At 41.5% G+C, this 26,387-nt stretch overlaps 1 protein-coding gene across 5 annotated transcripts in view; it reads left to right on the forward strand.

The window, feature by feature from the left end:
- The window catches only part of LOC132883775 (bromo adjacent homology domain-containing 1 protein), a 101,677-nt gene that overhangs the window by 46,366 nt on the left and 28,924 nt on the right, over window positions 1-26,387 (forward strand). The window contains exon 1 of one of the 5 annotated variants that reach the window (XM_060917780.1): window positions 3,589-3,606. The exons of the other annotated variants lie outside the window; for them this stretch is intronic. The gene's annotated coding sequence lies outside the window, so the exon portion shown is untranslated. Of the gene's footprint in view, window positions 1-3,588; window positions 3,607-26,387 lie in introns of those variants that run through there. 5 annotated transcript variants of the gene reach the window in all.

A 26,387-nucleotide genomic window follows, 5' to 3' on the forward strand; every position in this document is an offset into this window, starting at 1 on the left:
TTTGAACATATTTAGGCTGGAAAACGTCAGCAGTATCTGGCAACATTGCTAGCAATAGCCAATCATATCTTTCGCATATAACGCGTGACATCATTAAACACAATTTCTAGCGCGAGAAATACGTGTTGGTAGCACCTAATGCAGGTATATACTGTAATTCCATAGACTGAAGCTTTATCCATAGACACAGTGGGCTGGAAAGCCACTCTGCTCAAGTTGTGTGGCTGAATTCCAAATCGCTTTAACTCCCCTATATAAGTGCACTATTTAAGGTTGGAAATAATAGCTCATGCAGCCTAGATAGTGCGCTACATATTCCATGTTGTGTCATTTGTAATTCAGCCTGTAGCATCTTCAAGTGTTGGATTTAACAGTAACTATATCCAATAGCCAATCACAAAGCTATTAAGTTGTCACGTGATATTTAGCGGAATGTTTATGATGCTTAGTTCGCATAATCTCGTTTGGTGTCGCTTGAATTGCGACTGCACTCGTCAACAGTCGTGAGTTAGTCGGGGATATGTGCGTGCCCTGTCGGGAGTCGGCTCTGAAATGGGTCGGTTCGGTACCGCGTGGATCAGCGTAGTGTGCGGCTAGCATAAGGTTACTAAACCCGAAAACGTAATTGAATAAAATGTTAATTAAGAAATAAAGCAAGTTTAAAAATGACTTCAGTTCTCCTTTTAATAATAATCATCATCCTTATCCTTGAAGTCCAGCTCTTTTCTCTTATGGAGCCGAGTTCAATCATAAGGGCGTGATTGACACATTCTCTCCTTCTTGTCTTTTTACTGCGATATCTGGTCTGTTCGCCATGATCTCTCTGTCAGTTTGGATCGGCACGTCCCAGAGTATAGTAGGCACTTCATTTTCAGTGACTGTTGACGGTTCGTGTTCGTAGCATTTGTCTTGCACTTTGATCTCCTTCTTATTCTTATTTTCCTTGAAGTCCAGCTCTTTTCTGTTCTGGTGCTGAGTTCATCCTTTGAATCATAAGGATGTGATGGATTACTTGATGAATAGGGTCCTCCTGAGTATGTGAGCAGTTCCAAGGAGGACGATCTTCTGATGTTCCCGGGGACTTTGCTGGTGTACTTGTCCATCCCTCTTCTTGACAAGCCCAAGAGCACCTATGACCACTGGTATTGTCGTGGTTCTCATGCCCCATGTTCTTTCTATTTCTATTTGTAGGTCTTTATACTGGAGTTTTTCTGTTGTTTTCAAAGAGGTGTTTCTTTCTGTGGGGATAGACATGTCGATGAGCTGACAAGTTCTCTCCTTCTTGTCTTTGCCCATGTTTACATTAGACCGTATCAGCAGATCATCAGATTAACGTTTTTAAAACGATTAGCGTGCACACAGCAACACCAATACACGATTCGCGTGCACACAGCAACGCCAATACACGGATACGCTCGGCTCCGCAGGCATCCTGCGCTCCAAATCACTCCGCCCTGAACAGCGAGTGCCCTCTGGAGGGTGCGCACTCCGGCCTTGCGCAGCTCACAGAGCGCGCGAGTATAGTGCACGAGCAGTGATTTGGGACTGAGCCGCTGTGCGCAAGTCACTTACCACTTGCAAGTGGAAGGATGGCAAGCCTAAAGACAATCATAACTACACAATGGGCAGTATTTGCATCAGTATTTGCAGTATTTGCATACTTTTATACTCTTTAATGAAAGGTGATACAAGGCGGAAGTCCGCGCCGTTTTTCAGCAGTCGCGTCAACGCCAGCGAATCAGGAAGGTGGATGTCACAGTGACGTTGTCCAATGACGACACCAGCTAGAGCTCAGCACAGCGTATCGGCGTATTCTCAATGTTTACACAGCACCAGACACGATCTGGATTGAATACGTGGACCCTGGCGGATTCCCGTTTCCAGGCGTTTTAATGTAAACGGACAGTGCATCCGTGAAGAAAACGAGACAGATACGGTCTAATGTAAACTTGGCCTTTTACTACAGTATCTGGTCTGTTCACCGTGATCTCTTTGTCAGTTTGGATCGGCATGTCCCAGAGTATAGTAGCCACTTCATTTTCAGTGACTGATGGTTCGTGTCCGTAGTATTTGTCTTGCACTTTGATGTTATCGTGCTTGCCTTATTGTGCCTTTGTATGCTCCAGGCAGCCTGAGACTCTGTGGTCTGTTGTCTCTTGATGTTGATTGTAAATTCTGCATGCTGGGTTGGTGCCGTCTTTCAGAATCTTATTTTGATAGTAATTCGTCTTGATGGGTTGATCTTGGGCAGCAATAATGAATCCTTCTGTTTTGGATTTAAGGCCAGCTGTTCTTAGCCATTTGTAGGTTTGAACTTGGTGTATGTCTTTATCTTTGGTTCTTTTTGGGTACTGTCTATGTAGGAAAACATGTAGGCTTTTCTTCCCATTTGTTCTTAAGATGTTCTAAAGCTGCTGCTGTTGTTGTTGTTAGGAGGCACGGTGGTGGTGTCGTGGTTAGCACTGTCGCCTCACAGCAAGAAGGTTCTGGGCTTGAGCCCGGTGGCCGACAAGGGCCTTTCCGTGTGGAGTTTGCATGTTCTCCCCATGTCTGCGTGGGTTTCCTCCACAGTCCGAAGACATGCAGGTTAGGCTAATTGGTGGCTCTAAACTGACCGTAGGTGTGAACGAGGGGTGTGTCATGTGTCAACCCTGTGATGATCTGGCGACTTGTCCAGGGTGTACCCCACCTCTTGCCCATAGTCAGCTGGGATAAGCTCCAGCTTTCCTGCGACCCTGTAGAACAGGATAAGCGTTACGGATGGATGTATTTTCTTTCATTCATTCATTCATTTATGGCACAACAGTCCATTTTCACCCGAAGTGACCACGAGGGTTGATGTATTGGTTGTCAGCGGTTAAAAATGAGCTGTGACTTTTGCTCGATTTGCATCTGTATCTTCTATATTCAGCGAGCGAGAAACTGATATTCTGCTTTTTTTTTTTTGGTGGTGGGAAAATCTATCTTCAAATAAAGTATATTTGAATTTTGCTTCTTTAATAGGATAGTTTTGTAATTTTAAAAGTCTTGCTGTTGGCAGAACAAAACACATTTGTAAGGAAAATATTGACCACGTTTGCATTTATTCATTTATCCAAAGCACTTCCACTTGAGAGAGGATACGATGCGAGAGGGAGGGAGAGAGAGAGAGAGAGAGAGAGAGAGAATTCTTGCCGGAGGTTCAGCAGTCCTGAAATTTAAATGTACAAACTTCAGATTGCCAGCTGAGAGCCTTAACCACTGAGCATCGCCACCAGAGCCTTGCCCTCTTCCCTCAACCGGCAATTAACCTCTAACTGATAGTTGGTAATAATAGCTAGTTACTTCCGTTCGGTACTTTTAGAAAACGTACTGTTAAGAACAGCAGCATCATAACATATTTAGCAACTGATATTACTTGCTTAGTATTGATTTGTGCTGCATCATCCGGCGTTTAAAAATACTTCAGTCTAGTGCTTCTAAAGCACAGTGTTCTCTGTCAGCCATATTAGAAACACGAAAAGAACGGAGGTGAGGAGCAGAGCAGAGCAAATTTCATGGCTGGAAAAATTGAAACAAAACATGAAACAAAGACTTCGCAAGCTCCAGTGTACACTCAGGAAAAAGGTACTAAACAGTATTTTTCCTTGGCTGTATTATTCCTTGTGACTGGGGTGGCACCTTTTAATTGTACACCTCTTGTACTTTTAGGATGTAGTATCTGTTTTTTAAAATTTATTTATTTATTTTTAATTAAACAAAAAAAAAAAGTTAGACAGTGCGCCTTTTAAAGCAGTCATTAGAAAAAGGAATGCATGCTCTCCTTCGGTTCTATGTTTTATTTATCAGGGCGTAAATAACAATTGTGTGGTTCTCACCAGCTTCTATAAACAAAGACATAACCTCAGGTGACAACAGCAAAAACACAAAAAATAAACCAACATTTAGAAACCAGGTGGGGGGAAAAAATAAGTACACTCTCACTAGAGCGGCAGCTACAATTATCGACACCCTTATGCCGCTTTTCCACTACCAACGCGGCTGAGTTGGGCTGAGCCGTGCCGTGCTGAGTTGGGCTGAGTCGAGCTGAGTGGGGCTGTTGGAGTTGCATTTCGACTACAACCGCGCTGAACCGTGCTGGCTGGAAGTGGGTGGACACATTGGGTGGAGTTAGCGAAAGTGGGTGGATGTCACGTGATGTCGTTAGGCGGCGCAAACAGTGACATCAGTGAGCTTTTAAGCGGTAGTCTCACGACCCGGATAGTAAACAATAAACATGGAGTCGTTAGTGTTGCTGGTCTTGGTGCTGTGGCTTGTTGTCACCGACAACGCCAACCGATACTGGCAAGAGCGTATAGATGAGGCGAGGCGCATAAGGCTTCATAATTCTCGTAATTCGTAATTCTTCTTCTTCCGGGTTTACGGTGTTTACAGATCCCAGCGTGCTCGCGGGGCGTGTGTGGGCATGTGAGGACACTCCTCCTCACCAATCAGTGCACAGGGGAGTGTCTGCTCACGCCCCCAGCCTCACTCGGCTCGGTTTGGCTTGCTTCAGCCCCACTCCAAAACGGTGCGAGTTTTGGGTGCTGAGTAGGGCTGAAGCGAGCTGAGTCGTGCTGCTCGGAGGTAGTCGAAACGCGAGCCGTGTCGGGCTGAAGTGAGCTGAAAAAGGGTAGTGGAAAAGGGCCATTAATGATCTTTTGGCCGTTGCAAAAGTAGAAAAGACTTTCAGTACGTAAATTGTGCATGAATAATTACTCAAACTTCCACTGGGGGGTGGGGGTGGGAGTTGATCGCGTATCAGATCACGTGACACTGTTCAGTCATTATCGACACCTTTTGTCCACAGTTATCGACACCGTTCCACAATTATCGACACCCAGATGATTGATTTAAAAAAAAAAAAAAATCAGTATGTGGTATTAAGTTAACAAAACATGGTTTTTATTTAAAATTAGTTTTACATAGACTTTTATATTTAGTACAAAATATCTTTTATATAAATATCTGGATGTCGGTGCTTACATGAATGAGGAAGTAATTCTAATGTGTGTAAACAAATGAACTGATGTTTATCCTGCGTCAGAAAATCTTCTTGTTCCATTTTCTACCCACTTTCTAAGTATTTTCATAGATCACATTTTGTTAATCATTCGTTGTTGTTTGTATTCATTTCTAGTTTTGTAGTTTACCAATAAATGTCAACAGGCAATTGACATTGTAACCACATGAACACTCAGGTCAAAGGTCACATGTCATTCCTCAAACCAAAATATAAAATGTCTACTGATATTGTAATATGTGGTAGATATTTACAACAAACTGAAAAGAAAAATCTGAATATTTCAAGCATGTCATTTTTTTATATGCTAGGAATTTAATTCTGGTCTAATTCTATTTACTGCAATAGGATTCCAAATACTCTCTAAACATTCCATTCTGTTATGAATCAGAAAAAAAAGTCACACCACTTGTGTATATATATATATTTTTTCCAAAGTACTTCATCTACTTCAACAATGTCACACAAAGATCGATCCGTAACAGTTGTAAACATCACTTAATTCCACAGCGTGTCGATAATGGTGGACACCGGTGAAAGCGATCACTATTATCGACACCTCACGTGACTTTTCAAACGCGCGTTTAGATACAAAATGGCGACCGTCAAATGAAAGAGTAAGAAACAAAGTAGGGTTCGACAAGGAGATCATGAAATATCAGTGAATTTGATATCCATGATCTTTCCACCATGCTTACCTGCGATGATAACGTCCGGGTTTTCTTCAAATTGCTGATCGTGCTAAAAAATTTCCATCTCTGGTAACGAGCTGCGTCATCAGACGGCAAGATCAAAGGGCGCGGAGGGGCTTTCAGTTGATTAACCGATAATGACTGTTGTAATTGAAACTCACCTTTGTAAAATTGGTTTTTATTAGTAAATCTGAAAAGGTGTCGATAATTATGGATAATTGTAGCCACGACTTTAGTTCAACAATCATAAAGGAAGTAATTAGCAGGCAGGTGTTGCTAACAAAATGCACAAGATTAGTTAATCATCAAGAAGTGTGACTACCTCTATAAAAGAAGAACCTTTGGCCGTTTGGTGTTCTGGAGCATTCGGGTGTGCGTCTGCATCATGCCAAGAAGAAAGGGCATTATCCATGACCTCAGAGAAGGAATTGTCGCTGCTCTTCAATCTGGGAAGGGTTATCAGTCCGTTTCTAAACAATTTGAAATTCTCCAGTGAGCAGGATTGTTTACAAATGGAGAACCTTCAAGACAGTTGCCAGTTTTCCCAGGAATAAGCATCCCAGCAAATTCAGTCCAAGGTCAGACTGAGATATAAGAAAACCTCAAGAGCAACATCATGTGACACATAGGCCTCTATAAGCACATTAAATATTTATATTCATGACAGCACAATCAGAAAAAAGTATGGCTTTCAGGAAAATGCTAAGAAAAAGCTCCTCAGTCCATGAAGAATATGGCTGCGTGTAGTTCTAGAACAATATCCTTTGGACTGATGAGACCAAGGTGGAGATGTTTGGTCATCATGCACAGCAGCATATTTTGTGAAAGCCAAACAGCATATCACCACAAACACTTCATACCAACTGTTAAGCACGGTGGTGGAGGTGTGATGAGTTGGGCTTGTTTTGCAGTCACAGGGCCTGTGAAACCTGCAGTCACTGAGCCAACGATGAACTGATCTCCACTTTATACCAGAATATTCTTGAGACAAACGTGAAGTCATATGTCCAGCAGATTAAGCTAAAATTGGGTCATGCAACAGGGCTACGATCTCACGCGCCCCAGCAACTCGATATCTGAATGGCTAAAGAAGAAAAAAAAAATCACGGCGTTGGAAAGGTCAAGTCAAAGTCCAGCCCTCAACCACATGGAGATGCCGTGCATAAATGAATCCCCTCAAATGTCAATGAACCAACCGATGCAGTGTTTTAAAGAAGAGTGGGCAACGATTTTTTCCAAAATGATATAAGCGACTGATAAACTCCTCCAGAAAGCATTTACTGTTGAAGGAGAGCTGAAGGCTAATTTTTTTATGATCAAAATTCTATTTATTTAATTTTATTAAATATCGGAATGCATTTTTGATCGCTATTTTGTCACTGCTATAGCAAGTTATGAGTGTTTGAAATATGCTCTGTAATATATCAGTCCATATGTCAAAGCAATGGGCGTAAACGAGATTCGTTGAGACCTGTGCGAGACATCGTAGGACGGAAGTAAAACGTACAGCGGAAATCAAAGTGACCGGCATCTGCCAACGTTGTCAAAAGACACGTGCGCCATCTTTCGAATGCTGACGTAAATCAAGCCGGAAGTTTTGTTTGTTTTGATAGCAATCAGGAAAGTTTGAAAAAAGTAAGCAGTAATCGTCATTTAGACTCGGTTTTTGTGCAATACTTTGTTTGGAAAACAGTTTTCAAAATGGCGGCACTGACACCTGGCTGACACTTGACGTTTCGAAGTCTCGCACAAGTCTCGTGAAGATCGCGCGGATAAGCGACGCCTGCCGTGGACCAAACGAACTAAATTCAACACGGCTAAAAACCGAATAGGCCGATAAGTATAATATTTAATTGCAATTAGTTGCCAATACAGAAGATTCTGGGTTTGAGCCTAGCAGCCAACGAGGGCCTTTCTGTGCGGAGTTTGCATGTTCTCCCCGTGTCCACATGGGTTTCCTCCGGGTGCTCCGGTTTCCCCCACAGTCCAAAGACATGCAGGTTAGGTTAACTGGTGACTCTAAATTGACCGTAGGTGTGAATGTGAGTGTGAATGGTTGTCTGTGTCTATGTGTCAGCCCTGTGATGACCTGGCGACTTGTCCAGGGTGTACCCCGCCTTTCGCCCGTAGTCAGCTGGGATAGGCTCCAGCTTGCCTGCGACCCTGTAGAACAGGATAAAGTGGCGAGAGATAATGGATGGATAGTTGCCAATACAAGTCATGATATAAGGTTACTAAAACTGAAAACGTAATTGAATAACACGTTAATTAAGAAATAAAGCAAGTTTAAAAATGACTTCAGTTCTCCTTTAAAGGTGGTTCGACATGTTACTGAATTACAGGGTGTACTTACTTTTTCCTGTTTTCCAGCACGAAATTAAATGTTACAGGAAAAAAAAAAAGTTTGTATCTGAGCAGCATATGACATAAGAGAGCACTTTTCAGATTAAAAAAGAAAACATAATGAAGGCTGCTGGGTTTTGGTCCCAAACGAAGACGTGAGTGTGACAGTCAAAGTGTCCAGAAGAACTGTGGCTGGTTCTGTAAGATGCTCAGTTTCTTTCTCCACAAACAAAGAAAACGCAGCGATTTGGGAAACGCCAAAAATCGCACGGCCAAAAAAAAAATCGTACGTCCGGTTGTGACCTACGATTTTTTTTTTTGGCCGTGCGATTTTTGGCGTTTCCCAAATCGCTGCGTTTTCTTTGTTTGTGGAGAAAGACGCACGTTGGCTGTAAGTTTGTCTTGCAATCTGAAAAAAAAAACGTAAGCGCCCGTAGAGTTTGTTTGACATGACAAAGAACCTCTGCGGCCGGTCTACGACTTGAAAATCAGCACGTCACACGCGCGCCCTCCGTGCGTTTCTTGCGTTTTTTTTGCACGTAGACCGGCCGTAGGAGCACGTACGGCCGGTTGTGACCTAGGCTTAAGACTTTTGCACAGCGCTGTATGTTGTGTGTTTTCTGTTGTCACCAGAGTTGTTTTGTTTATAGAAGTTGTTGAGGACGACACAATTGTTGATTAGGTCCTGAAGACTAAAACCAGAATTGACAGAGTGTACTTTCATTGCCCTATGACTATGTACCTTAAATCTTTTTAAGGTACACTACATCCGTATTTTCAGATGAAAGATTCATATTAAAGGTACATAAGGTAAAGGTACAGTTTAGCACTTTTTTTTTTTTCTGAGAATGGATGACAATTAAGTTATACCACGAAATCGAGTTGTATATGAGCTGATAGCCGTGTGCAAGCCATGTATGACAAGATTGAGTGGAATAACTATTTTATTCTATCCACATTCACTGGATTTTGAGAAATCGAGCATTTTTTATCTTTTGCAAATCTGATAAATAAAAACTTTTATACAAAACGTCTGATAAAATAATTTCCGCTTAGAATGTACAATCCCGATTCCAAAAAAGTTGGGACAAAGTACAAATTGCAAATAAAAACAGAATGCAATGATGTGGAAGTTTCAAAATTCCATATTTTATTCAGAATAGAACACAGATGGCATATCAAATGTTTAAACTGAGAAAATGTATCATTTAAAGAGAAAAATTAGGTGATTTTAAATTTCATGACACAAACACATCTCAAAGTTGGGACAAGGCCATGTTTCCCACTGTGAGACATCCCCTTTTCTCTTTACAACAGTCTGTAAACGTCTGGGGACTGAGGAGACAAGTTGCTCAAGTTTAGGGATAGGAATGTTAACCCATTCTTGTCTAATGTAGGATTCTAGTTGCTCAACTGTCTTAGGTCTTTTTTGTCGTATCTTCCGTTTTATGATGCACCAAATGTTTTCTATGGGTGAAAGATCTGGACTGCAGGCTGGCCAGTTCAGTACCCGGACCCTTCTTCTACGCAGCCATGATGCTGTAATTGATGCAGTATGTGGTTTGGCATCGTCATGTTGGAAAATGCAAGGTCTTCCCTGAAAGAGACGTCATCTGGATGGGAGCATATGTTGCTCTAGAACCTGGATCTACCTTTCAGCATTGATGGTGTTTTTCCAGGTGTGTAAGCTGCCCATGCCACACGCACTAATGCAACCCCATACCATCAGAGATGCAGGCTTCTGAACTGAGCGCTGATAACAACTTGGGTCGTCCTTCTCCTCTTTAGTCCGAATGACACGGCGTCCCTGATTTCCATAAAGAACTTCAAATTTTGATTCGTCTGACCACAGAACAGTTTTCCACTTTGCCACAGTCCATTTTAAATGAGCCTTGACCCAGAGAAGACGTCTGCGCTTCTGGATCATGTTTAGATACGGCTTCTTCTTTGAACTATAGGGTTTTAGCTGGCAACGGCGGATGGCACGGTGAATTGTGTTCACAGATAATGTTCTCTGGAAATATTCCTGACCCCATTTTGTGATTTCCAGTACAGAAGCATGCCTGTATGTGATGCAGTGCCGTCTAAGGGCCCGAAGATCACGGGCACCCAGTATGGTTTTCCGGCCTTGACCCTTACGCACAGAGATTCTTCCAGATTCTCTGAATCTTTTGATGATATTATGCACTGTAGATGATGATATGTTCAAACTCTTTGCAATTTTACACTGTCGAACTCCTTTCTGATATTGCTCCACTATTTGTCGGTGCAGAATTAGGGGGATTGGTGATCCTCTTCCCATCTTTACTTCTGAGAGCCGCTGCCACTCCAAGATGCTCTTTTTATACCCAGTCATGTTAATGACCTATTGCCAATTGACCTAATGAGTTGCAATTTGGTCCTCCAGCTGTTCCTTTTTTGTACCTTTAACTTTTCCAGCCTCTTATTGCCCCTGTCCCAACTTTTTTGAGATGTGTTGCTGTCATGAAATTTCAAATGAGCCAATATTTGGCATGAAATTTCAAAATGTCTCACTTTCGACATTTGATATGTTGTCTGTGTTCTATTGTGAATACAATATCAGTTTTTGAGATTTGTAAATTATTGCATTCCGTTTTTATTTACAATTTGTACTTTTGTCCCAACTTTTTTTGGAATCGTGGTTGTAAACAAACCAGTGAAATGACGGTAGCAGTTTGTGAAAAATGCTCTAATAATAATTCTTGAAAAATATGTTCTTACCGTCAAATACTTTTATTCCATATTTTTTATTATTATTATTTTAGGGGTTTTGCTTTCAAGTAGTTTTTATTTCGTCCTCGGTTGGTTCAGCAACACGCTCCGCCATTTTGTTTTTCTCGACTCATGGTAGTCATGGTACTCATGACTTGCAAGTGATGTCAAAGCAAAATAGAAACCCGGATGTCGGCCATGTTGGTGGATATACAAATGCGGGGTCAAGCGACATTCCATACAAAACATAGTCACGCGTGCGCAACTCTCTTTGTTTTCCCACTGCTTTACGCGTTCTTTTAGCTACGCCATGTCTTTGTGCTGTATATGGTTGTGGTCACAACAGTACTTGTGACCGTGGCACGTTCCGATTTTTTCGAATTCTGTCCGTGATTCGGAAAGAGGGCGAGGAAACTCTGAGGCTTAGTACGGAGAGGAGACGAGCACGGCTGAACAACATCGGCAGGGCTGATCTAACAGAGGCTAAAACCAAAATAGCTCGTGTTTGCAGTAATCATTTTATCTCAGGTCAGATTCAAAAGCTTTCTCGATAATATCATGGAAGAATTTTATTTATTTATTATTTTTATTTATTTATTTATTTTATTTAATTTTATTTTTATTTATCTATAAAATGAGCGTTCTCTCGTCGTGGTTCACTCGGTCGTTGTTATAATTTTAACACGTGTATTACCATTTCGCTTCTAGGAGCGCCAGCAAAATTATACGATAGAAACAATCCAGACTGGGCTCCCACTCAGAAAATGGGCGATGTTTCATCCAAGGTCGGACTTGATTCTTCAGCAGCTAAACCAGATAGAACGCGATATCTGGGTACTCGATGGTCAGTAGAAGCGTCTTATCTTCAGAAAAGTCTGACTTTTTTAAATAATATGGGTCAAAACCACATACGTCTATCTTTTTCTGTTGAATCTTCGCTCGACCGTTCAAATTGTGGTAATACTGAGAAAATTCAGCACTGTTTACAGACACGCTTTTAGCGGCTGCCATCCTAGCTGCTTTGTATATCCACCATCATGGCGGACGCTCATGACCTCGCACGTTTTGATCACATGGTTGCAAGTCATCTATATGAGCTGATCGCCTCGTAGTAGAGTAGCCAATCAGAGCGTGCGATTGCTCATATCCAGTGAATGTGCATAGAATGAGTTTCACTGTTTTTGATGGTGCCTTTGAAATGACTTTTTATTATTCTAGGTCTTGAGGCATTAACGTAAAACTTCTAACTACAGCTTTATCATGTTGTATTACTGTTTTAACATTCGTCTATGCTGCATCTACTATATATGAATTAATAGTGTGTTATTTAGTTATGTAATTACCTGTAGCTAAGTGCCAGCTTTGCATCTTTGGTCTTTTTGGCCATGAATATAAAATGACTCTTCATACTGTACAGTTTATGTCCAAAACAGAAATTGGTGTTTATTTAACAGTGTTTTCATACTGATAAGCTCTACCTGTTATGACATGACCTAAATATTACAACAGTGCAGTCGTAGTCAGCAATTATCTTTATTAGAAAGCTCAAAGGTTAGCATCGCCGTTGACATTTTCTGATTACTTTATTTTAATGAACCTCATCGAGGTGTCTAATGACCTAAAACTGTCAACACGGGATTATTTTGAACTTGTTACGCTTCAAATCAAGGTTAACAATGAGGCTAATTCTAAGAGGATCAGAAAACAGCCCTCACAAAACTTAAAACAGAAAATCTTTCAAGTGCCTTAGGGTTCTTTATCATTTCTAACAGAGGATATAGAAACCTTTGCTCTAAAATGGATGTAAGTGAAGGAACAGATTTAGTAACACTACGTTCACACTGCAAGGCTTAATGCTCAATTCAGATTTTTTTGTGAAATCCGATTTTTTTTGTGAGGTCGTTCACATTACCAAATATATGCGGCTTGTATGTGATCATCAGTATGAACGAAAAGCGACCTAAAAGTGTTCCGCATGCGCATTGCAGGATACGACGACGTCACACGCAGTGAGCATGGCCAGTGTTTACGGAAGTAACCTAAAGTTTCCTGTGTATGACAGTAGCCAGCATGGAGTACCTGGCGATGATGCAGTTGTTGTTGCGACGGAGCCAGAACATGCACAATAGCCTGATGTTAAGGAGGAGGTTGAGAAGGAAGAGGGCAAGGGTTTTGGCTCAGGCGTTCTGCGGGGTAGTGACTGCAACCTCCGTTCAAAGGAACATCAAAGCCATGTTGTTGTAACTTTTTTTTTTTGAGAGACCCGCCGCCTACTTCAGCGCAGAATAGTGACGTTTGTGGCTTGTTGATGACGTGTAAGTCGGATGAATGCGACCTGGCGGTTCAGACTGAAGTCACATATGAAAAGATCGGATAGGAATCGGAATTAGGACCACATATCCAAACGGCCTGGGTCGGATTTGAAAAAATCGGATCTGTGTCGTTCATATTGTCAATAAAAGATCGGATACAGGTCACATATATGGGCGAAAAAATCGGATTTGAGTCACTTCAGCCTGCAGTGTGAACGTAGTGTAAGACTATCAGTACCACCGTAGGAGTGGGAATTCCCAAAGCTTGATGTCATTAATTTTCCTCTTAAATGAGAACTGAAGTCATTTTTAAACTTGCTTTATTTCTTAATTAACGTGTTATTCAATTACGGTTTCGGTTTTAGTAACCTTATATCGTGACTCGTATTGGCAACTAATTGCAATTAAATATTATACTTATCGGCTTATTCGGTTTTTAGCCGTGTTGAGTTTAGTTCGTTTGGTCCATAGCAGGCGTCGCTTATCCGCGCGATCTTCACCAGACTTGTGCAAGACTTCGAAACGTCAAGTGTCAGCCAGGTGTCAGCGCCGCCATTTTTGAAAACTGTTTTCCAAACGAAATATTGCACAAAAACGAGTTTAAATGACGATTACTGCCTACTTTTTTCAAACTTTCCTGATTGCTATCAAAACAAACAAAACTTCCGGCTTGATTTACATCAGCATTCGAAAGATGGCGCGTGTGTCTTTTGACAATCCCTGTGTCCGAAATCGCTCCCAACTCACTATGTAGTGAGGACGCCATTTTGTAGTGCTGTCTGAAACCTTAGTGAGGATTATTTACACCCTATATAGTGCACTCAAAGTATCCCACAATGCATCATGGAAAGTAGTGTACAACGATGGTCACTAACCAAAGCAATATATCCCATCATGCATTGCGGTCGCGCTGAAAGAAACCAAATTAAAAGTCTCAAATTTGATTTAATAAAAGGCAGCGGCAAAGAAGAAAGTATTCAGCCTTGATTTAAGAAAAACTGAAAGATGCTGGTGCTTTGTATTGATTAATGTGGGGAAATATGCTCAGTATAATGACATGCATGTGTTTATTATTTTGAAACCCCACCAGCCGGCTGATCTGGCACGTTTTAATTGTGCGACACTAATGATGTAAATACCAGCACGACAGACTAGTGTCCGAAAGCGTTTTTTCATTTTACCAATAAGCTCCTATATAGTAATTCCCTATATAGGGAGTAGTGAACGAGTGAGCGTTTTCAGACACAGGGTTTGATTTCCGCTGTACGTTTTACTTCCGTCCTACGATGTCTCGCACAGGTCTCAACGAATCTTGTTGACGGCCGTTGCTTTGACATATGGACTGATATATAGCATGTTTCAAACACTCATAATTTGCTATAGCAGTGACAAAAGAGCTATCAAATAAGCATTCCTATATTTAATAAAATGAAATAAATAGAATTTTTATGATTAAAAAAAATTTGCCTTCATTTCTCCTTTAAGGTTCCTCAATACTGTACGTCTCAATGTTTCCCCAAAAGTTTACTGGTTTGGGGGGGGTGCTGGATGAGGATGGTCACCTGTAGGACCCCTCTCCGTAGCTTCTATTGACTACTTTCACGTTACCCATAATGCTTTGCATCTTGGAAGGTAGTCAAAATATAAACAAATTAAATAACCCACCAGCCGACTGGTCTGGCACGTTTTAATTGTGCGACAGTAATGATGACGTAAATACCAGCGTGACGGACTAGTCTGGCTATCACCAGACCATATCACAAGTGAAATATGGTCTGGAATCCGCCTATTGAATTTCTCGTAGGGGAGGTGTGGTTTACGATTGTCAACGGCTGTTTATTGGACGTTGCGAATGTCTATCATTTGGCGTATACGTAGCCCATGGCCAATCATGGCAGTTGTACCCGGTGACGTAGTTAGAGCGACGAAGAGAAGGAAAGAGAAAGAGAAGGCAAAACAAAAATAGGAAAACAATGGCACCGAACGATTACTGCTCTAAACTATTCAGAACAGTGTCTAAAGCTTGATCGAATGTTTGGTTCGTATCGCTCGCCGCCATGTTAAATGTGATCCGTAAACAGTCCCAAATAAACTACAAGCTTCCGTTTGTCGAGTAGTACGTGTCACCGTCTTTCCACCCTCCCCACTCTCTGATTGGCTCCCTAACTCAGGCGAGCCTTTAGACCATAGTTTCCATGCTGTCTTTTCAGATCGGAACGATTATGCAAAGCAGCATGGGATTTCCCAGGCTAGTGACGGACTAGTGTCCGAACACGTTTTTTCATTTTACCAATGAGCTCACTATACAGTCCTCTATATAGTAATTCCCTAATAGTGAGTAGGGAGTAATGAGCGATTTCAGACGCACGGTATCAGTACCACTGTAGGAGTGGGAATTCCCAAAGCTTGGTGTTATTAACTTTCCTCTTAATCATAGTCTTATGATTAACAGTCAAAAGGTTTATAAGGTCATAGAATCTGAAACATCAGATCACGTCTTTTTATGTTTAATAGTATGTACTGTATACTACTTGTTTATATGAAACTTGATAGTGCTGCATTACATTTTGATGAATTGCAGACCTTTCACTACCAGTAAATTAGATGTTTTGGGGAAGTAAATCAATGGCAGTCCAGAGCACAGTCATCTGAAAACACCAGAAACGTGTTCAATATGCTTTTCTGTTCATCTCGTACAGCGTGACAGTCGGTCTGCTGCATTCCTGTTGATACGAAATGAATCAATCTGTCTTTATATTTTAATGCAAATCTGTCTTTTTCAAATTTAGCTTTAATATGTCCTGAATGTACACGGTGTATCCTGTGCAGCACATCCAGAAGTTGAGATTTGTGCTGCTGTCAGACGCATTTGCTGAAAATACAGTGGTGCTTGAAAGTTTGTGAACCCTTTAGAATTTTCTGTATTTCTGCATAAATATGACCGAAAACAACATCAGATTTTCACACAAGTCCTAAAAGTAGATAAAGAGAACCCAGTTAAAAAAATGAGACAAAAATATTATACTTGGTCATTTATTTATTGAGGAAAATGATCCAATATTACATATCTGTGAGTGGCGAAAGTATATGAACCTTTGCTTTCAGTATCTGGTGTGACCCCCTTGTGCAGCAATAACTGCAACTAAACGTTTCCGGTAACTGTTGATCAGTCCTGCACACCGGCTTGGAGGAATTTTAGCCCGTTCCTCCATACAGAACAGCTTCAACTCTGGGATGTTGGTGGGTTTCCTCACATGAACTGCTCGCTTCAGGTCCTTCCACAACATTTCCATTGGATTAAGGTCAGGACTTTGACTTGGCCATTCCAAAACATTAACTTTTTATTCTTCTTTAACCATTCTTTAGTAGAATGACTTGTGTGCGTAGGGTTGCTGTCTTGCTACATGAACCACCTTCTCTTGAGATTCAGTTCATGGACAGATGTCCTGACATTTTCTTTTAGAATTCGCTGGTATAATTCAGAATTCATTGCTGGAACAATGATGGCAAGCCGTCCTGGCCCAGATGCAGCAAAACAGGCCCAAACCATGATGATACCACTACCATGTTTCACAGATGGGATAAGGTTCTTATGCTGGAATGCAGTGTTTTCCTTTCTCCAAACATAACGCTTCTCATTTAAACCAAAAAGTTCTATTTTGGTCTCATTTGTCCACAAAACATTTTTCCAATAGCTTTCTGGCTTGTCCACATGATCTTTAGCAAACTGCAGATGAGCAGCAGTATTCCTTTTGGAGAGCAGTGGCTTTCTCCTTGCAACCCTGCCATGCACACCATTGTTGTTCAGTGTTCTCCTGATGGTGGACTCATGAACATTTAACATTAGCCAATGTGAGCGAGGCCTTCAGTTGCTTAGAAGTTACGCTGGGGTCCTTTGTGACCTCGCCGACTATTACACTCCTTGCTCTTGGAGTGATCTCTGCTGGTCAAGCACTCCTGGGGAGGGTAACAATGGTCTTGAATTTCCTCAATTTGTACACAATCTGTCTGACTGTGGATTGGTGGAGTCCAAACTCTTTAGAGATGGTTTTGTAACCTTTTCCAGCCTGATGAGCATCAACAACGCTTTTCCTGAGGTCCTCAGAAATCTCCTTTGTTTGTGCCATGATACACTTCCACAAACATGTGTTGTGAAGATCAGACTTTGATAGATCCCTGTTCTTTAAATAAAACAGGGTGCCCACTCACACCTGATTGTCGTCCCATTGATTGAAAACACCTGACTCTAATTTCACCTTCAAATTAACTGCTAATCCGAGAGGTTCACATACTTTTGCCACTCACAGATATGTAAAATTGGATCATTTTCCTCAATAAATAAATGACTAAGTATAATATTTTTGTCTCATTTGTTTAACTGGGTTCTCTTTATCTGCTTTTAGGATTTTAGTGAGAATCTGAAGATGTTTTAGGTCATTTATGCAGAAATGTAGAAAATTCTAAAGGGTTCGCAAACTTTCAAGCACCACTGTATACACATTTTAGACATCTATTATTTTACAGTTGGTTGTTCACTTGAGTAGTCCAAGGGTGCCACAATTATTCCTTTGAATAAGGAATGCCTATGAAATGCTCTGAATGCAGACTGGCCTTGGGTTGAATCAAGAGCCGAAATAGTTTCAAACCATCCAAAAGCGCAGTGGGATGAGCAGGCTGACTGTCAATCTAGTATTTAGCAGCTGTAGTTAGGAACAGTATTTCGCAGCTTCCTGCAACTAGTTGAATTTTATGAAAAGGTTTTAAATGGTGAATAAGTTCAACATGCTATAGTAGACTGTAAAATGAGTTATTGTTCTGAATCCTGGAAGTATCAGTACATTCTGCTTTTCCAGATTAGCAAAAACAACCTGTGATGATGAAGCATATGACTAAGAAACATGTGAGCAAACTAATCACAAGAGAAGCAAGAGGTTGTTTTATTTATTTTTTTTTTAAACCAGCTTTGTATTGGTTGGCGTAAAGATGTAGTGGTTGAAATCTCAAATCATATCGGGCCCCTACTGGCAGGACAAAAGTTCAGTGCCGCGCCAGTCTGTCAGCTGGAATTCAGACAGCTAACTAGTAAGAAGAACTGAATTGTCAAGATGGTAGACAATTATTGTGCTCTGGAATGCAAAAATAAACTTCTGAAAGAAAACAGCAAGTTGTTTTCCCAGCTTCCTTGAGCTCTTCCAAGAAAGAATTGATGGATTCCCCTGCGGCTCATGGGGTTCATTCATTGCGGCTCTAGGAATCATTTTTGTGGCTACTGCCTCATAGAAGCGAAGTGAAGCAGTAGCCACTCTGTCATTGTGTTTTAAGAATGAGCATAACAGTATTGCACTGCGCATACACCATAAGCATTACAATCACCAGAATGGCGAATTGTGATCTCGCGATACGAGCAGTTGATCTCGTGTTATCAAAGGTGCACAAGAACGAGTGGTGAAGCCACTATGTCATCGTGTTGTAAGAACGAGTGTAACAATAGCGAAACTTCGTAACCAATCAGCACTTATCCTGATCAAGTTCAATTACCCGTTCTACTTCTTGATAAACTTCGTAACCAATCAGAACCAGAAACGAAATGAGAAACCTCGTTATAACATCGTAGTATCGGAAGATAATCGGCAGATAAAAAGATAAACGAAATTCACCTCGTGGTTCGCCAAGGCTACTGATTCGATATCAAGTAAGTGGTGTTTATTTTTAAGAAATTTTACCTTTTGATTTATCACAGCTTTTGTTTGGTCCTTCTGAAAGGTCAAATGAAAGGATTTGTAAGGTTTTTTTTGAGCTTTTTGGCAGACATATTGAGAAGAGGTGGACAGTAATGAAGTACATTTACTTGAGTACTGTACTTAAAGGAACAGTCCACCGTACTTCCATAATGAAATATGCTCTTATCTGAATTGAGACGAGCTGCACCGTACCTATCCGAGCTTTGCGCGACCTCCCAGTCAGTCAGACGCAGTCAGACGCGCTGTCACTCCTGTTAGCAATCTAGCTAGGCTCAGCATGGCCAATGGTATTTTTTGGGGCTGTAGTTAGATGCGACCAAACTCTTCCGCGTTTTTCCTGTTTACATAGGTTTATATGACCAGTGACATGAAACAAGTTCAGTTACACAAATTGAAACGTAGCGATTTTCTATGCTATGGAAAGTCCGCACTATAATGACAGGCGTACTAAAACCTTCTGCGCGCTTCGGCAGCGCATTGATATTGTAAACAGGAAAAACGTGGAAGAGTTTGGTCGCATCTAACTATAGCCCCCAAAAATACCATTGGCCATGCTGAGCCTAGCTACATTGCTAACAGGAGTGACGGCGCGTCTGACTGCGTCTGAGTGACTGGGAGGTCGCGCAAAGCTCGGAGAGGTACGGAGCAGCTCGTCTCAATTCAGATAAGAGCATATTTCATTATGGAAATACAGTGGACTGTTCCTTTAAGTACACTTTTTGAGTATCTGTACTTAATTTTTTTTTTTTTTTTGAAACTTATGACTTTAACTTTACTCCATTTAAAAGGCAAATATCATACTTTCCACTCCACTACATTTCTATCAAGGTCCTCGTTACTCGTTACTATGAAGCGGCTTTGAAAGTAGATGTGTTTTTCTTTTCTTTTCTAAAACGTGATTGGTTTTTCCGCAGGTGACACTGAGACAGCCTATCAGTAATCACTAGGGTCACATCACGTCCATAGACTGGATAAAATCAAGTTCAATGATTTCTCAGCAGCGTTATTTAACACGATCAGTTGATGGCAGAATGGAAGGAGGCGGTTCTTCTGGGGAACGCACGCACCCGTGGCCATATCTAGAACCCATGTTTCAGTTTTCTGAAAGGAATAAAGATTCGTTTCGTTTTAAATGTTTGCTTTGTTTGCCGAAAACGAACCACATCACGACCTACAAAAACTCACCATCCAACCTGCAGAAGCATATTGATCTATATAAACGTTTTATTCCAAGAGAAAGCTTGCAACGAAGTTGTCTGTGCTTTAAGAGCTAGCTATAACTTTACAATAGCTACGCAGTCTGATTAGTCAAATGACTTTCTATGGATTTGCCCACCAAGTTGCCGTAGCCTTGTCCACGGCTAACGTTTACACATAGCTGGTTAACTTGGACACTGTTAGTTAGCATGTAAAAATGGAGTTACGCTAACATTAATAACGTTGACTTATCTGAAGTCCTTTTAGAAATGTGTTTTAGCATAATCTTGCCAAATAAACAATGTAGAAATCTTTCTTTTCGAGGAGTGTTAGCTATCCATTATGATTTTGAATTTGAAAAGCGTTTGCTAGCATGTCATGTGGAGCGTCACTGACTAGCTAGCTTAACGTTAAACCACCATGACGGCACAACATGCGTTCATTTTGTGAATTCACATTTCTGTTTTTGGTAACATTAGGTTTTGTAAGCGCTGTGGCAATAATACAACAATGCGTTGACAGAAAATGTACTTTTAATACTTAAGTACTTTTAAAAGCAAGTACTTTTAACTTAAGTAAAAATTTGATTGGACAGCTTTCACTTGTATCCGAGTAACATTTGACCAGTGGGATCTGTACTTTGATTTAAGTAATGAAGTTGGGTACTTTGTCCACCTCTGATATTGAGAAGCCGATATCAAGCTTCTGCTATTCGCTTTAATTTTTTAATTTCATTTTTTATTCTAGAGTCTTCACACGACACTTGTGAAATAAAAATGTGCTCATTAGTACTAAATAATGCTTTGAAGACAGTTCATGAACAAGTGCTTTCTTACTATTTTGAAAATGGAGTTCACCGCACTGTATTTTGAACAAAACACCAGTAAACAAAATTGGGAACCAAAATACTACAAGCCCTGATGCTGCTCACAGCTTGGTGATGCTTGCAAAAGATGAGGCGAGTATAATTGATAACGTGTATTCGGTATATGCTATATTTACTGTATGGACATGGGATCAGAAAACTATTTTATTTATAAGCAGTAGCCACATGTACCCATAGGGTACCTAGTTTTATTTGTTTATTTTTATCATGCCTGTTGTAGCCTAAATCATTCATGAATTACATTAAAACCTTTAGGTAGAATATATACGTTATATGGAAGTAAGTTATGCCTTAACTAGGGTTGCCACCCGTCCCATAAAATACGGAATCGTCCTTTATTTGGCAATTAAATCTTGTGTCCTGTATTGAACCGATATGGGATGCGATTTGTTCCGTATTTTCATCTCATCTCATTATCTCTAGCCGCTTTATCCTGTTCTACAGGGTCGCAGGCAAGCTGGAGCCTATCCCAGCTGACTACGGGCGAAAGGCGGGGTACACCTTGGACAAGTCGCCAGGTCATCACAGGGCTGACACATAGACACAGACAACCATTCACACTCACATTCACACCTACGGTCAATTTAGAGTCACCAGTTAACCTAACCTGCATGTCTTTGGACTGTGGGGGAAACCGGAGCACCCGGAGGAAACCCACGCGGACACGGGGAGAACATGCAAACTCCGCACAGAAAGGCCCTCGCCGGCCACGGGGCTCGAACCCGGACCTTCTTGCTGTGAGGCGACAGCGCTAACCACTACACCACCGTGCCGCCCATTTTGAAAATGCCTCATCTCATTATCTCTAGCCGCTTTATCCTTCTACAGGGTCGCAGGCAAGCTGGAGCCTATCCCAGCTGACTACGGGTGAAAGGCGGGGTACACCCTGGACAAGTCGCCAGGTCATCACAGGGCTGACACATAGACACAGACAACCATTCACACTCACATTCACACCTACGGTCAATTTAGAGTCACCAGTTAACCTAACCTGCATGTCTTTGGACTGTGAGGGAAACCGGAGCACCCGGAGGAAACCCACGCGGACACGGGAAGAACATGCAAACTCCACACAGAAAGGCCCTCGCCGGCCACGGGGCTCGAACCCGGACCTTCTTGCTGTGAGGCGACAGCGCTAACCACTACACCACCGTGCCGCCCCCGTATTTTCATAAATGTCCAATACACATGTCTGTCTCACACATATATCAACACTAAATCGAACAGTAATGAACAAAATAAAACAGGAAATACTCCGTTGCGGGATCTACCCAGGACACAAACCCCTCCACTCTGTGTCACGCTCTGTGCGTCTGTGCCTGCGTCACTGCGTGTGGCGCTGTCACGGTTGCCTAGAGACAGACAACACACACCGGCGCTGCTCAAAAAACCCGGGCCTTTTAAAAATGTCTGCAGCACCCGGGACTCCACCACGTCCTCAAAAGCGTAAACGCTTACAAAAATACAGACGTGAGTGGGAAGAGGCACATCCTTGGCTGGACAGCGTGAGTGGAGACGACTACAGAGCAAACTGTAAAGTCTGTCGGCGAGTCTTTTCAGTGGCGTACGGTGGGCTGTCTGACATTAATAATAAGCAGACATACATGTTTGTTGTGTTTTTGTTCTCTTTTTTTCTAGTGCTGTCAAAGTTAACGTGATCTCAATTTAACGCGATTAAAAAAAATAGTGCCGTTAAAGGAATACGCCACCCCCAAGTGAAACTGAGTCAGTCCCTAGAGTTGGATGAGTGAGCCAAAGCGTTTTGTAGCCGACCCAGCCATTGTCCTGATCTGGAAACGTCCCGGTTAGCTTTAGCTTAGCGTAGTCGCTGTAATCCGGCGTGTCCAGCTAGCATTGTCGTTGCAAAAGTGAATCAAATAACTCAAGATTTTTTAGAATTATTTCTCATGACCTGTACATTCACATCGAGTACACATATCAATGCAAATTAACACGAAGGGATTTACTAGACCGATTTATATCTGGAACTATTTTCGGCCACAGCACAGGCAAAGCACCGCTGCAGGCGCAAAGACACCACGCAGCACCACAACTTCCGTCAATACACCAGTGTTACCAGGGAAACCAGGGTTTTCAGGCGCTGCGTGGTGTCTTTGCGCCTGCAGCGGTGCTTCGCCTGTGCTGTGGCCGAAAATTGTTTTTTTCTTCTTTTATGGCAAATACTTCTCTTCAAAAGAAACTAATGAAGAGTCAAATAAAACATATATTTTTTTTTTATTTTCACAGTGATATGCACTTTATTTTTCATCCCTTGGTTTTCTCATCTAATATGGAAGTTATGGATGTCAGTGGCTGTGACAAGACGTGTTATGCTCTGCAATAAAAAAATAAAAAAAAACATTGGTACAAAGCAAGCCCATTCACTTTTTTATGCTGATAAGAGAATTACAATGGCTTTTCATGTGACAAAAATGTGCGATTAAATTGCGATTAATCGCGAGTTAACTATGACAGTCGCGACATTAATCGCGATTAAATATTTTAATCGCTTGACAGCACTACTTTTTTCCTCTCTAAGTAAAAATGTCCGCAAGGTTCACAAAGAGAGTCCCTACACCAAGAACAGTTATGCACTTACATTTACAGTGATATTAAGTTCTCAATATATTTAGATTATATTTTAAAAGTTCATTGTTGCCCACTTGTACATTATACATTTTGTACTAGGGATGTCCCGATCAGGTTTTTTTGCCCTCCGATCCGATACCGATCATTTGATTTTGAGTATCTGCCGATACCGAGTCCCGATCCGATACTACTTATAATCCATAAAAAATAAAGACGAGGAAAGAAACGGATCCAGGATGTTCCTCATTTTTTATTTAACACCTTATTTTAACATCCAACAACTCCGTTAGCAAACAGAGCACTTACGTGAGGCAGTTTGAACAATAAATAACAAATTTAAAAAAATAACCTTAAAATACCTGGCAGGAATGTAAACAAATAAAAAAAAAATAAAGTGCCACAGTGCCGGTAATTTGCTTTTAAGAACACATCTCACAGTGGTGTACAGTAATTTCAATTAAGGAAATGAACGTTTTTCTTGATGAAAACAAGCATTTCTACCCTTTCAGGTTTGAGCCCGTTTCTTTTGTCATCCAACGAAAAAAAAATGATCTCATGCTTTGCTTTCCGCTTCGAACTGCTTCCGTGTTCAACTTTGCCGGCAACAGGCAGCCAATAACCAATAGCGTCTCCGCTACAAAGTGATGTCATGCTGCACGCGTTGATGTTGCTGTGTTGAGACAAGAGGTCTGGTCTCACTCTGTGCCAACGCATAGCTATTGATGTGTTAAAAATGAGAATATATTATATAGATATATATCCGATACCTGATCGGGAGGCAATGCCCGATTCCGATCGAGTCTGAAACCATGTGATCGGGCCCGATTTCCGATCACGTGATCGGATCGGGACATCCCTATTTTGTACAGTATTGGCAATAAAGCTTTAAGTATGAGTAATTGCTTTCTTGATCACCCCTTTACTAAAAACACCTACAAAATAAAACATACCACTGCTGCGGGCACCCCACCCCATGGGAGTCGTGCCCGTGGTGGGCGTCCCTTATTTTCATTTCTGAATGGTGGCAACCCTAGCCTTAACCAGTAGTTTAAGGGGAAAAAAAAAAAAGGCCATTTACCTGCTCACTACGACAGTCAACCCAAATGTATTTTAGCCCAAAGCTAAAACTAACCAATCTAATCTTCATTTTGAAATGCAATCATCACACTTACTGTCCCAGTAACAACAGGAATGCTTTGTGTTGTTAGGCTGAAGGCTGCTCGGAGTTGGATACCAGCAATCCTAGCCATGATCTGGCAGGCCAGACTAAAAAAGGAAACCATATTGGCCATTTGTAGGTTCTAGACAGGTGAAATTCAATCCAGATTGCTTGAAACGGCTCTAACTGAATTCAGAATTGAATGCAGAACAGCATACTTTTTACAGAATTAAAACGTTTATCCGTTCTTGACATATTCCAAGTGGGCGTCACGGTGGTGTAGTGGTTAGCGCTGTCGCCTCACAGCAAGAAGGTCCTGGGTTCGAGCCCCATGGCCGGCGAGAGCCTTTCTGTGTGGAGTTTGCATGTTCTCCCCGTGTCCGCGTGGGTTTCCTCCGGGTGCTCCGGTTTCCCCCACAGTCCAAAGACATGCAGGTTAGGTTAACTGGTGACTCTAAATTGACCGTAGGTGTGAATGTGAGTGTGAATGGTTGTCTGTGTCTATGTGTCAGCCCTGTGATGACCTGGCGACTTGTCCAGGGTGTACCCCGCCTTTCGCCTGTAGTCAGCTGGGATAGGCTCCAGCTTGCCTGCGATCCTGTAGAAGGATAAAGCAGCTAGAGATAATGAGATGAGATGAGACATATTCCAAATCAAAGATTGAAAAAGCGGCTTAATTTTTAGAAATCTGCTGTAATATTCTGTACGAGGATCACATGGTCCAAAATGGGCCTCGTTAACCAATGAGATCAAATGTTTTTTTCTTAATAACGTTTCTATTTTTTCCAAGATATTTACATGGTAATTGGCAGGCACATAGACGGTTGTGTACTGAATAAAAAGTTTGAAAAATTAGTAAAAACCAAGTATGCAAATTAATATTTAATTAGCATTACTTATGCTAATTCGGTGAAATGTTAAATCGGTACACTCTGCTTCAAAGTTTCACCAAATGGCTTTATTTGTGCAATATAAAGCTGATCTTAACTCTCATTTATACATCACAAAGAAGGAGAAATCAATGTTAATGATAAAATGTGCATAAATAAGCATTAGATGTCCTTCACATCTACCATTCTCTATCAAAATAAAAAAGTAATCAGAGATTATTTCTAATACCCTCTTTGTGCTCTGTAGGCGTTTGTGTTTCTCAAAAGTAGGGCCGACTAGTGTTCATATGAAAGAATATAAATTATTATTTCGATTAATATTCACGGCTTTCAAGGTTAACTTCGAAAAAACTGTGTGAGCCCAGGGCCGTGCTAACCCTTGCCGAGGCCCTGGGCAGACCCCCCCCGAGGCCTCACCCCCGCCTGTTGTCAACTGCGCTTAGCAAATTCACCCCCTCAGACGTGCCTGTCGAACTAGACACAGAAACTTAAATAATGACAGTAGTACAATTAGAAATACTATTGAACGATAAAACTTTGTCCATCAACACCTATTTCTCATCTCATCTCATTATCTCTAGCCGCTTTATCCTTCTACAGGGTCGCAGGCAAGCTGGAGCCTATCCCAGCTGACTACGGGCGAAAGGCGGGGTACACCCTGGACAAGTCGCCAGGTCATCACAGGGCTGACACATAGACACAGACAACCATTCACACTCACATTCACACCGACGGTCAATTTAGAGTCACCAGTTAACCTAACCTGCATGTCTTTGGACTGTGGGGGGAAACCGGAGCACCCGG

The sequence above is a fragment of the Neoarius graeffei genome, chromosome 3, assembly GCF_027579695.1.
Source record: "Neoarius graeffei isolate fNeoGra1 chromosome 3, fNeoGra1.pri, whole genome shotgun sequence".
NCBI classification, from domain to species: domain Eukaryota; kingdom Metazoa; phylum Chordata; class Actinopteri; order Siluriformes; family Ariidae; genus Neoarius; species Neoarius graeffei.